The 12,793-nt window shown below is 39.0% G+C and overlaps 1 long non-coding RNA gene across 1 annotated transcript in view; it reads right to left on the bottom strand.

Annotated features, from left to right (window-relative positions):
* Nucleotides 1-12,793, bottom strand: part of LOC124742874 — a 199,996-nt gene that overhangs the window by 52,850 nt on the left and 134,353 nt on the right. The gene's annotated exons all lie outside the window — the stretch shown is intronic.

The following is a 12,793-nucleotide window of genomic DNA, read 5'->3' as shown; positions in this document are numbered from 1 at the left end:
TAAAGTTTTCTGAGCTAAGCTTTGTCAACTTCAGCATGTGGATGAATTCATGCCTGTAACCTTGTCCTTATGGACCATGAGGCCAATGTTGCCAAGTGGTGCTTGGCAAACTAATTTGTAGCCAGCACTACAAGGGGTTGCAAGTGTGGTGTAGTTACAGCCCTTATTGCTCATAATAGAGAAGTACAGACTGTGTGCAGTGGAGCTGCAAAAAGAATGGCCAGCAAATGATTTGCCTTATTTATTGAAGTTCTTGGTTTCTGAAAAGTAAATTGAGTTATGTCAAAAATTTTTGGTAACCTATAAGCAGGTAAAAAGATGTGGGAACAGATAAACTTTATCAAACAGAGGAGACAGCAGTGGACTAGAAGAATTTCTGAAGAGATATTTATATGGAAATTTGTTTGAAACAAAGTGAAAACCCTGACTGTGATGGCGTTATTTCCAAAAAAGACTTAAGCTATTCTGAGGTGTACAAAGATGGTGCTAACAAGAGTCATAAAAGGAAAATATCCTTCCAGGCACTACAAACTACTGTGATTCCTCACTGTAATTTACAGTCATACTTTTAAATCATTCACTGTTCACTTATGTGACCTGGAACAATGTGATATTCGCAGACTCTGACATATATTTCTATGTGCACCCATTTCAAAGGCATCTGGTCGTCAATAAGAAGTTCGCTGCATGGCGATACATAGCATTCAAAAAATTTTGATAATACGCAGACCACATCTGCAGTAATATATTAATGATAAAATGTTGTGTTCAATCATTTAGTGTGGGTTAATGTGGAGAAACTGAGTTTTTGCAGAAAAACACAGATTCAAACAATGATATCTACTATGGTACAGGATGCTATGTTAAAACAAAACTTTTACCTCTCCCACCATCAAAACTAAAACACTGTTGTCATTTCCTGTACAAATCAGCTGTTACACCATCTTGCTCATGACAGGTGTTACCAATGAACAGTTCAAGGTAACTGTGTGGATGTCACTATAATGTTTTTCAGAAAAGGTTAAGCAAATCCACACTTTCCTTATGTGCAACTGAAGAGTGACAGCAGGTTACAGACATACCACACAACCTACTAATACTTCACCTGGCCAATTTAGGTGAAAGAATGAACCTACTCTACGAAATTTGAATCTAATCTCACAAATGTGCATCCTCAAATGACATTTTGTTGGATAACTCTGGTCATTTAGAATGTTTCCATGAAAATTCCATCATTTACTTATACAACCACAGCCCAAATACTGATTATGAATAAAATACCATATATCTCATCCAATCAGTTTCCTTGTCTTTATTCATTAAAAATCATCAATTCAGCAGGCCATATATTTTACCTACAATTTTTAAGTTTAATTTTAAAATTAAAAATATTTAATATATAAGCCAAAAGACAGCAGCAGTAATTTCAGTATTTATTAGGAAGGTGTACTTTGTTTATATCAAAAAATTATATCTATTGTCACTTTTATCAGTTGGCAACATGGCAATGCTCCTGTGTTTATGCATCATACAAATAAAATGTGTTGTGCCATAGTTTTAATGGAGAAATTATTAGCAACAGTATGCAGAACAGAAAGTAAGTGCATCTAAAGAGTAATGTACTGTAGACATACAGCTCTTGAAATATAATAGACAAACAAATTTGTTATTTTGAATGGGGCAGCTGCAGCACCCAAATTGAAGTTAATTTCTGTAATGATGTGCCAACTGATGATTTAAGTATGTATTACACCAGTTGAAGATGGGTTAAATTCTGAAATTTATGTTGCTACAAATAAAAGGTCATACAAAGTGGCTGCTTACTACATTGTTTAAAGCAATAAAGAAATTTGTTTGGTTTAAGGCTACACACTATCTTCATTGTTTTCAACACTGATCTCTGAAATTTACCTATCTAAAGAAAGAACTGGAATGGATATATGCTAGAAGGCCTACAGTACATCAGAAAAACAATATCTTCAGGCTATCCAGTGAAGACCACTTCTGGGAAATGTTCCAAGTAGACTGATGCCTGAACACATGCACCGTGAGCTGTTTGCAAAACTGTCTCCTGATATTCTGAACAAAATAGCTACTTATGTTCTCAGTAGTAGACACAGACCTTCTAGCTTGCCCCTCCCTAGACTTCAATCTACTCAATTCTCATGACCCTTAATCAGTAGAACCTCTCAGTCCAGTCCCCCCCACCCGAGCATGCACCTGTGCTTGCTCTCTCTCTCTCTCTCTCTCTCTCTCTCTCTCTCTCTCTCTCTCTCTCTCTCTCTCTCTCTCTCTGTTCAGAGGCTAGGCACAATTTCAGTTTCATACTTTTGCCAATCAAATTGATAGACAACTGGAAATGTGACAACATTTAAAAAGTGACAGGAGTGCCAGTTTTTGTTTGTGTACAGTAACAAAATTTGATACAGAATGAAATTGGAACACATTTCTTGTGGATGAGTACTGCTTACTTTTGAACTCTAAATGGGCTGCAAAATTAATTGAGTCAAAGGAGCAGTCAGATGACACCTAATGAATCTGGTGTATTGCTAGGATCATAAGAGGTTTACACTTTTCTTTTAGTACATGTCTCATCTAATTGGTGTAGTACTTTAGGAGCACAGATCTCAACTTTTCTGAATGACAGCAGTGACAGCCCATTGGTACTTGGCATTAGAAAATGATTTTTCAGCTCTTGCTGTGTCAAGTGCAACTTTATAACTTCTGAGTTGATAAAAGAATGCATTAATTATGCTGCCAATGTTCTGCATCCACTGAATGCAAATTGGTTTGGAATAATCAGTCCTTCTTGGCATGAGAGAGCAGTGCATGCCAGAGAAGTATGTGAGGTTATAGTTCAATTCATTTATCTTGGCGGCTCGCGCATGCCCGCCCAGACGCGGGAGATTGCAGAGTTGCCAGTTGTACGCGCCAAGAGAAGCAGCGCCGTAGCAGTGTAGTTCTCAAACTTACGTTTAGGGGGGAGCGCGCAGTTTATGAAGTAAAGCCACCACGGCCGCATTAAACCTTTCGCTGCTACAGAGACGTGCTCCCCGCATTCCACGCCGTGCGCGATTTTGTAAACACTGCACTGCTCGCCTGTGCAGACACATAGTGTTCCGACTGCTTTGACACACTTATCATTCGATTTCACAAAAACTATTTGGCCCAAAAATTTGATTTTGACACATCTTCTTGACTGATACCTTCCCCCCATAAATGACTTAATTTTGTTTCGATTTTCAACGCAGTTATATTGCAGCATTAAATGTAGTAAACGATTGCACGAAATTTTGAAGAGTTTGCATAGGTAAAGTTCATAGCGTATACTTTCCGTATGTTCAATTGTAGTTACCACAATGTTGAGAATGAAATGTGGACAAGATACCTAAATTTCATATAAAATTTACTGTATAACAGCATCTCATTTAATTTAAGTACCAGATTGGTGTCGTATGTAATATTGAGAAATATTCCATCTTTCGCGACTGTAATAAAAGTTTTATTTACACCAGGCGCATTTGACTTTATTTTAAAGCACTTCAATCAATCAAAAGGAAGTACACAAAATACGTTAAACAAAACTGTGGACTTACAAAAACATTAGGACTTGAATATACTGTGTATCAGTGCTCTGGGCTATGTCAAATATAATTTTTGTGTGTGGCACACACAAAAAGCATTTATTTGCTAAAACACTGATCGGCCGACACAAACGTTGAATATTGTGTTACCTCAGCACAAAACTACGAAAGGTGACTTGGCAATGGAGGAGACACAATGCTGTCCAATGAAGATGCTTCAAAAGAGAAAAACGCGTCTGGTCTAAATAAGACGCTTATTACAGTTGCAGAAGAGGAATATATTTCAATACCATTGGTAAAATTGCAACTGTGGAACAAAAACAAGAAAGAGAACATGAGTATTATTGTGTATGTGCCTTACCCTTCATTGTTGTCAATCGCTGCGATAGTCTTCTGCATCGCTGTAGTCAGTGTCGCAGTCCGAATCATCAGGTCTTAGAGTTATTACGATGGGTTCAAGCAGATTGTCAATTACAATTTCCCTATCCATGTCCTCCTCCTGTAGCCTTTGTGCATGCCGAACACATTCAGCCCATGCTGAAGAAGTAATTCTGTCAAGTGCTTCGTGCAGAAGCCTTTCTGTATCGGCAATTTTAAATGTCACGTTTCGTTCTGCGACATACCCTTTCACTTGTGCCCAAATTAACTCTATCGGATTGTATTGGCAATGGTACGGTGGCAAACGCAAAACTGTGTGTCCATGTTCCTGTGCAATACAATCGATTTCATAAACTTTTGTGCGAGGCTTATGAAGCACTACAAGATTCAACATTTCAGCACGAGTTTGGTTGGCAGTATGTGGAATATTTTTACTTGCAAGCCATAACATGATATTGGCTTTTTTTGTACTTGTTGTGGGTGTCGTGTCAACAACAACAGAGTGATAAGTCGCATTGTCCACTACAATCACCGAGTTTGCAGGCAAGTAAGGGAGAAACTGATTCCTAAACCACAATTTAAATGTCTCAGAGTTCATTTTGGAATGATAATCCCCTGAATTTCTCTTTTTTGCCCGGAACACTAATTTGCTTTCTGGAATGAATCCAGAAGCAGAACCAGCGTGAAGCACAATTATTCGTCCACCTTTACCAACTGGTACTTTAAACCCACCGGAACCATCACTCATTTTCCAACACGCTTTCCTTGTGTGATTTTGGTTCACCTATGTTTTGTCCAAGAAAAAAATGTTCTTATTCCCGGATTTTCTTACTTCAATAATATGTCTTAAAAACTGTGCCCTTGAAGCAGTGATATCACTATGTTCCATTAAAAACTTTCTTCCGTCATTTGTATGTACATATTTGAATCCAATGTTTTTAAGTATTCTATTCATTGAAGTCATGCTACCTTTAAAATTTATGGTTTCACACATTTTCACATTGATTTTTTTTTACAGTAGGAAATTCGCCTGTGTTGTACATGTTGAGCACTTCTCGTCTTAGAACATCTTTGTCGAAATTATCTAAATTAGTTACAGTCCTCTCACGAGTGCGATATTTCCCTGGCGATCTGAAGAGTGGGCTTCCACAGGTCTCCGTAGATAACTTTCCTTCATTGGCAATCCGCTGAACGGTTCTCAAGCTAACGCCTGTCGCTTCTGCAGTGCGTTCCTGAGATCTGGCGACATCCGTGATAGGTCCACCGTTTTCTGCTTCGCGCTTGAAAAAAGCGTGAATCCGGTAAATTATGTCCCTCGCCTGTTTATGGAGAGTTTGTCGCTTACCACCATTATCAGCCATGACAACTTGCAACAAATGCGATAAAAATTCACCAAAGAATAACTACAATCACATTTAACACTCGCACTCGCCAAGACATTCCCAGCAGACCTTTCAGAAAACTACTGAACACTCATTGGCTGTCAGCGGATGCGTGACGTCAGGTGCGTAGAACGAGCCTTAAATCGACCGCAGTCGTTCATGGTTCCAACTATACAGAGTGTTCATTTTAATTGGAGACATTGAAATATCCGCAAATCTACACATCGGATCAAACAAATTTATAACTAATTTTTTTTTGACTCAGAGGGGGACATCCAATGTTACCAAATTCGACGAATTTGTAGTCAAATTTGTTATAATTGGATGTCCCCTTCCTGGAGGAACTAATTTTCATTAGGATTTCTTTTGGCTCTGTGTGTCGTTTTCAAGAGATTTCAATGTCCCCATAAAATGAACACCCTTTACAACGTAAACAGTGTTTATAAATTGGGAAATATTCTATCTTTAGCAACTGTAACAAAACTTTCTTTATACCAGAGTCATTTCGCTTTTTTCTAAAACGTTCTGATTAAAACGAAGTTGGCGAAGTACACAAAACTGAATTTTGGACGTAATAAAACATAAAACTAAAATATATTGCCAGCGAGGCACAGTGCGCAAACATTTTGTTTTTGTCACAACGGACAGCAAATACTTGCCAAAACATAGATCAGTCGACGAAACCATTCAATATGATGTTGCCAAAGCAGCGAGGCAAAGAATTCCGTCAGACAATCAAATAGCTCGGCAACGTACGAGCCGAAATTCTGCTCTAAATAATACTTTTAATACTGCCGCAAAAGAATATATCTCAATATGAATAGTAAAACAGCGACTGTGGAAGAGGCGATATACAAACAAAACGGATAACATGAATATTGTATGTGTGCCTTTTCGCTGTTTTTAATTGCTGTGAAAAGAAATATTGGAGGAGAAAATTACAAAAACTGAAAACTTATTATGATTATAATGAAGCACAGGAAATTTCAAAACATTACATGCAAACGAATAAAATTCATTAAGTAAGACACTTCGCTATTGTTTTTAAATAAATAAAATATTTAGTATGCAACAAGCCTTGAACTCAGAATCTTCCGATTAGCAGCCCAACACCTTAACCATTACGCCAACGCAGCTACTCATTTCTGGCATCTCCTGGAGCACTCTAAACGTTTGCAAAATACCGACAAACACTGTTTGGGTGACTATGAATTACTCACGTTGCGTCGAAGTACAATAGGAAATAAACAATTACCGCTGTTCTTTATTGCGAAAACGCGGTTCGTGAGACTGATACAAACACCTTTCCTTGCTATCACCTGAATTAGGAGGCTTATTGTTTGTTTGGTTTAATTAATTAATAGAATATGAAGCAATTGGTGTAAAGAATGCTTTTTCCAAACTTTCTATAAAAGAAAGTCTGCTATCAAGACATTGCTTTTGTTCAATTACTTCATTTATGACTGAACGTTTCTAAAATTAAAGACACTCGTCCGTGCTCTGCACTGCAGTCGAGATCTGGCAACGTCGTTCTCTGTTCATTGGCTGACTGTGATTTGTGACGTCAAATGTGCAGAACGAACCTAAACTCGGCCGCCAAGATATATGACGCGCACCTTAGTGAAAGAAAAGTACAGAGGAGCAATGATGCAGGTGAGAAGTAGTGTGGGCATGACAAAGGAGTTTCCAGTAAAAGTAGAGTAACATCAATGATCTGTGCCTAGTCCCTATCTCTTTGACCTGATTATGGATGTGCTGGTGAAAGATGTGAAGAAGGAGGCGCCATGGAATAGGATGTCTGCGGATGATGTGGTTCTTTGTGAGCAGAGCATTGACAGACTTGAGGAAAAGCGGGAGGATTGGAGGAAGGCACTAGAAGAAACAGGGATGAATATTAGCAGGAGAAAGTCAGAATATTTAGCACTGAAGGATGTCCAGATGAGGTCTTGCAAGATCCAGGATGATGAGCTGAAATCGGTCTGCAAATTTAAATACCTGGGGTCATACATACAGAGAGACGAAGGACTGGAAAGCAAGATACAACACCAAATAAATTCTGGTTGGAGCAACTGGAGGAAAATGAGTGGAGTGTTGTGTGACAAGAAGGTGAGCATTGGGTTGACAGGGAAAGTGTACAAGTCAGTGGTAAGGCCTGCTATCATATACGGGGCAGAGACATGGCCAATCACAGTAGCCCAGGTAAGGAAGATGGAAGTGGCAGAAATCAAGATGCTGAGGTGGATGTGTGGGTTAACAAGGAAGAACAGGATTAAAAATTAATTTGTTAGAGGAGCTGTGAAAGTGGGACCCATGGGGAAAGAGATACAAGAGAGCAGACTAATGAGGTATGGACACTTACAAAGAAAAGGGGAAGAGTATATCAGAAACAGAGTTGAAGATATAAAGATTGAAGGTGCAAGAAGGAGAGGAATACTGAAGATGAGGTGGAAGGATAAGATATCCAGGGACCTAAGGGAGAAAGGATGGAAGAAGGAAGAGGCAACGGATAGAGTACTATGGAGGAGAAGGATCCAGAAGATCAACGCCAACCCTATGTGACATGGGTCAAGGCGACGATGAAGAAGAAGAAGAAGAAGACAATGTACGACATCTTCAGGTGTGCAATAAAATTCCTTCATGCATCTGAAGTCTTGTCATTCATGACATTAGATCCACACTCCAACGTTCATGTTGCTACAATCATGGGTTGTATAAGCAACCAGTTAATCAAAATTACTACACAGTTAAGACTAGTCAGTTGCTTCAGAGTATCATCAAAGCTGTCAAACAATCTGCAATGTTTGTTGTAGCTGTGACTTATAATATAGTGTAAAAATATTAAATAAAACATTTTCTGAATCCAGCAGGTAACAGCAAGAGCATGTAGGTTTCCTTGAACACACATCTGTTGAAATCTTATTGGAGCGAGTACACTGACGGAGGCATTTTATTACGTAATATTTTGAAAATTAGAAAGTTTCTCTATCTTGCCATTTGTTAATACCAAAAGACTGACTTAACAGTAACACACCAGGTTACCAAAATGCACTTTAGTGTAAGTAGATGACAAAGCAGAAAGGGTGGCATCATGCATATCTTCATGACTAGTAGTTCAGCCCTTGAAGTATCATCTATACAAGGACACTATTGAAGTTGTTCAATATATCAAAGATGTCATTGACTCCAGACCTCCAAATGATAAATCAATATTACAATAGAGGAGAATACTAGAAAAGAGATAGTTGGAAATGTTCAAGTAATCTAGTTAGTGACGACAGACTGTTGCTTTCAAAAAATGTTTCATTACAGCAATAAAATCTTTCTTTGACTTTGTTGAAAGCCAAAAGTACCATGAATGCCAATTATAGGTGAAGTTACATGTTAAGTCAACATTACGTGTCATCAAAATCAGGAAAAAATGTTTATAATAATTCTATGCTGTTTGGTTTAAGTATCTTACCAACTAGCATAAGGAGATGCACTCTGTTCCTACTTGACACCTCAACATTAGCAACATATATCCTATTCTTGTATCATTCTGCTACATCAATTGCTCAGCTACCACACACAAATGCTACAGGTGGCATGTACAATGACACTGTTATGCCTGACCTTTTGGGCTATTCAAATAATTTGGTCAATGCTGTTCATGAGATACCTGCAATTAATACTGCTGCAAAGATCTCGGTACGGAAGTATGATACAGAAATACTGACCACTAATTTCTATCCAGAGCATTCACTTCTGCCCAACACCATGTCGTGTATCTCTTCCATACACTTCAGTCATGGTTCAATCCAGGAACTGCCACAACATGAGGTCCAAATGATTGGAAAAGAGCACAAGTAGTTCCAGTTTCCAAGAAGGGTCGTCGAGCAGATGCGCAAAACTATAGGCCTATATCTCTGACATCGACCTGTTGTAGAATTTTAGAACATGTTTTTTGCTCAGGTATCGTGTCATTTCTGGGAACTCAGAATCTACTCTGTAGGAATCAACATGGATTCCAGAAACAGCGATCATGTGAGACCCAACGCGCTTTATTTGTTCACGGCACCCAGAAAATATTAGATACAGGCTCCCAGGTAGATGCCATTTTCCATGACTTCAGACTGGTCAGATACAGGCTGCCAGGTAGATGCCATTTTCCTTGACTTCTGGAAGGCATTCGATACAGTTCTGCACTGTTGCCTGATAAACAAAGTAAGAGCCTATGGAATATCAGCCCAGTTGTGTGGCTGGATTGAAGAGTTTTTAGCAAACAAGACACAGTATGTTGTTCTCAATGGAGAGACATCTACAGACACTAAAGTAATCTCTCGCATACCACAGGGGAGTGTTATGGGACCACTGCTTTTCACAATATATATAAATGACCTAGTAGATAGTGTCGGAAGTTCCATGCGGCTTTTCGTTGATGATGCTGTAGTATACAGAGAAGTTGCATCATTAGAAAATTGTAGCGAAATGCAGGAAGATCTGCAGCGGATAGGCACTTGGTGCAGGGAGTGGCAACTGACCCTTAACACAGACAAATGTAATGTATTGAGAATACATAGAAAGAAAGATCCTTTATTGTATGATTATATGATAGCGGGACAAACACTGCTAGCAGTTACTTCTGTAAAATTCTGGGAGTATGCGCATGAAACGATTTGAAGTGGAATGATCATATAAAATTAATTGTTGGTAAGGTGGGTGCCAGGTTGAGATTCATTGGGAGAGTCCTTAGAAAATGTAGTCCATCAACAAAGGAGGTAGCTTACAAAACACTCGCTTGACCTACACTTGATTATTGCTCATCAGTGTGGATCCGTACCAGGGCGGGTTGACAGAGGAGATAGAGAAGATCCAACAAAGACCGGCGCGTTTTGTCACAGGGTTTTTTGGTAAGCGTGATAGCATTATGGAAATCTTTAACAAACTCAAGTGGCAGACTCTACAAGAGAGGCGCTGTGCATCGTGGTGTAGCTTGCTGTCCAGGTTTCGTGAGGGTGCATTTCTGGATGAGGTATCGAATATATTGCTTCCCCCTACTAATACATCCTGAGAAGATCACAAATGTAAAATCAGAGAGATTCAAGTGCACATGGAGGCTTTCTGGCAGTCATTCCTCTCACGAACCATGCATGACTGGATCAGGAAAGGGAGGTAATGACAGTGGCACATAAAGCGCCCTCCGCCACACACCGTTGGGTGGCTTGCAGAGTATAAATGTAGATGTAGATGTAGGTCATGGTAAGTTACCTGAGCTGGTTGGTTAAATACACAAATCAGGATGCTTTGCCATCACATTTTGATTTTACGAGTTGACTGACTCACCTCCATTCTGATGTTGGGATTAGATTAGACAACAACCTCATTTCAGCAGAATTGCATGCACACTATGTCTGAATATCACATTGGCCCCAGTAGCAGAGAGGAGGTGATACACTTTACAATACAAAGAAAGGGAATCTGGCTATCTCTCACTACTGCTGTGGAGACACCATCAATACTAACATTGTTCAGGGTGCATACTCTTGCTGTACAAGTTCGTGAATCATCTCAATTATGAACCGTGAATCAATGCCAGGATTAACTCCTGTCTCAAATACTGATTTTGTATGTTCAAAATCTGGCACAAGGGGAGTGTGGCAGAAGCCAGACATTTTCTGCATGTGAGATAAACACCCATTGTAAAATTTGAAGAGCTTTACTGTTGGTGTTTAATGAGTTAAATCTGATAAAAATTCGTTTACATTTGAAAAATATTGAACACTGAAATGATATTGACCAATGGATAGCCATCTGATACATGTAAATCTTCTACTACAATACTGACAACACTCTGCTATGAAGTGCTGTGCCGAGAATGAATATAATGGCACAGTCCAGTAAAAACTCAGACATCTTACCTGGCAACTTAGGAAGCAGAGGAAAGCAGGCCAAGCTGCAGTAATAGAGTGACATTTCGTTTTGGGGAGACGGTTGATATTATAATTATGTCCAGATTATGGAACAGATTGCTGCATACCATATGAGCTGGGCTGTCTGAGAAGCCTATGGAGCAAAATATCTTAGGAGGGAGGTGCTGTCATTCTGTTTACCATAAACAATTAAGCAAGAAAGTGTAACTCAGATGAAATAGCAGTATGCTGATGCTACGAAATACAGCAGCGAGAGTGACTGGAAAGTAAAGTTGGGTCATCATGGAGCGTTCAGGAAAGCTGAGCAGACGGACAAAGCAGATCAGATGCATAACGAACACATAGCAGCCTCCCACAAGAACTACTCATTTCCAGTACAGTTATTCATTCTGCAGCAGAGCAGGCTGGAGGAGCAACCTATGTCAGTATGCTGTCTACTTGTCAAGCTGTCTATGTGATTCTGTGGAACAGCAGGACCCATTGTGGAGACTGATGTCGTTTAGTACAAGTTGCATAGAAGTAGTGTAGATGTAGATTGATGACATGCTCCAGTAAGTGCATGTCAGAGGGTTCTTTGAACCATGTTCACATTTTTTCTCTACCGTTCCACTCTCCAGCTGCATGTAGGAAAGACAAACACTTAAGAGAGTTCAGTTTCCACATGGATACATTTAAGTTGTTAGAATTGTTGAATTGAAATTACTCCGTACTTACATAGGTGTCAACCAAATATTTCCACATTTCTACGTAAATCTAGCTTCAATGAAAAAAGTGTTTGTTTAAATGGTTGCCATGACAATTATCATATCAGTGATTTTCTCTCCGCTTCACCTCCCCCCTCCACCCATTTCATGATATTACAAAATGAAGTGTCCTTCTTTAAACTTTTTCAGTGTACTCAATTAGTCTTATCTGATAAAGATCCCATAAACCACAAGAATACGTTGGTGTCTACTAAATGTTCTAGCAATAAAATGCAGTCTTTGGCTTGGCTTCTAAACAACATTATCATTTCAATTTAAGTTGTTTGTAACTCAAAAGCCTACGTATCTAGTAGAACAGACTACCTTTTATATTTATGTGGTTTCCTGTGTAGTTGAAATTTAACAGATTTATTTTGGTACTTATGTGAATGACTTCACACTTTTTATTTATTTATCTTTTTTTTTTTTTTTGGGGGGGGGGGGGGGTGGTATCACATTTCCATTCTTCACACCATATAGATATTAAGATTAAATAATTTTGCAATTGATTTTAATACTGTGATGTCTTCCTTGGATGGCAAATATCAGTATCAGCTGCAAACAATTTCAAAAGGAGTGCTCCTAAGCCATTTATATAGCTTGCCTCGAGTGAGAGAATGGCCCATTATCCATGGGATATGTGCAGCTGGTGGCAATGCTCTTCCTTCCCATTGCCCCATAAAGTCTTAGGCAGGCTGATGGGCAAAGCTGGTTGGGACCAGTGAGTGTCTACTGCATTTTTCAGAGCTCTGCAGTCTTCTAAGAACCAAGCTTCAATAATTCAGAATAAGTTTTAA

This window comes from Schistocerca piceifrons, unplaced genomic scaffold, assembly GCF_021461385.2.
Source record: "Schistocerca piceifrons isolate TAMUIC-IGC-003096 unplaced genomic scaffold, iqSchPice1.1 HiC_scaffold_2340, whole genome shotgun sequence".
Lineage (NCBI taxonomy): Eukaryota > Metazoa > Arthropoda > Insecta > Orthoptera > Acrididae > Schistocerca > Schistocerca piceifrons.
The sequence above is the reverse complement of the archived record's forward strand: the minus strand, read 5'-3'. Positions and strand labels throughout refer to the sequence as shown.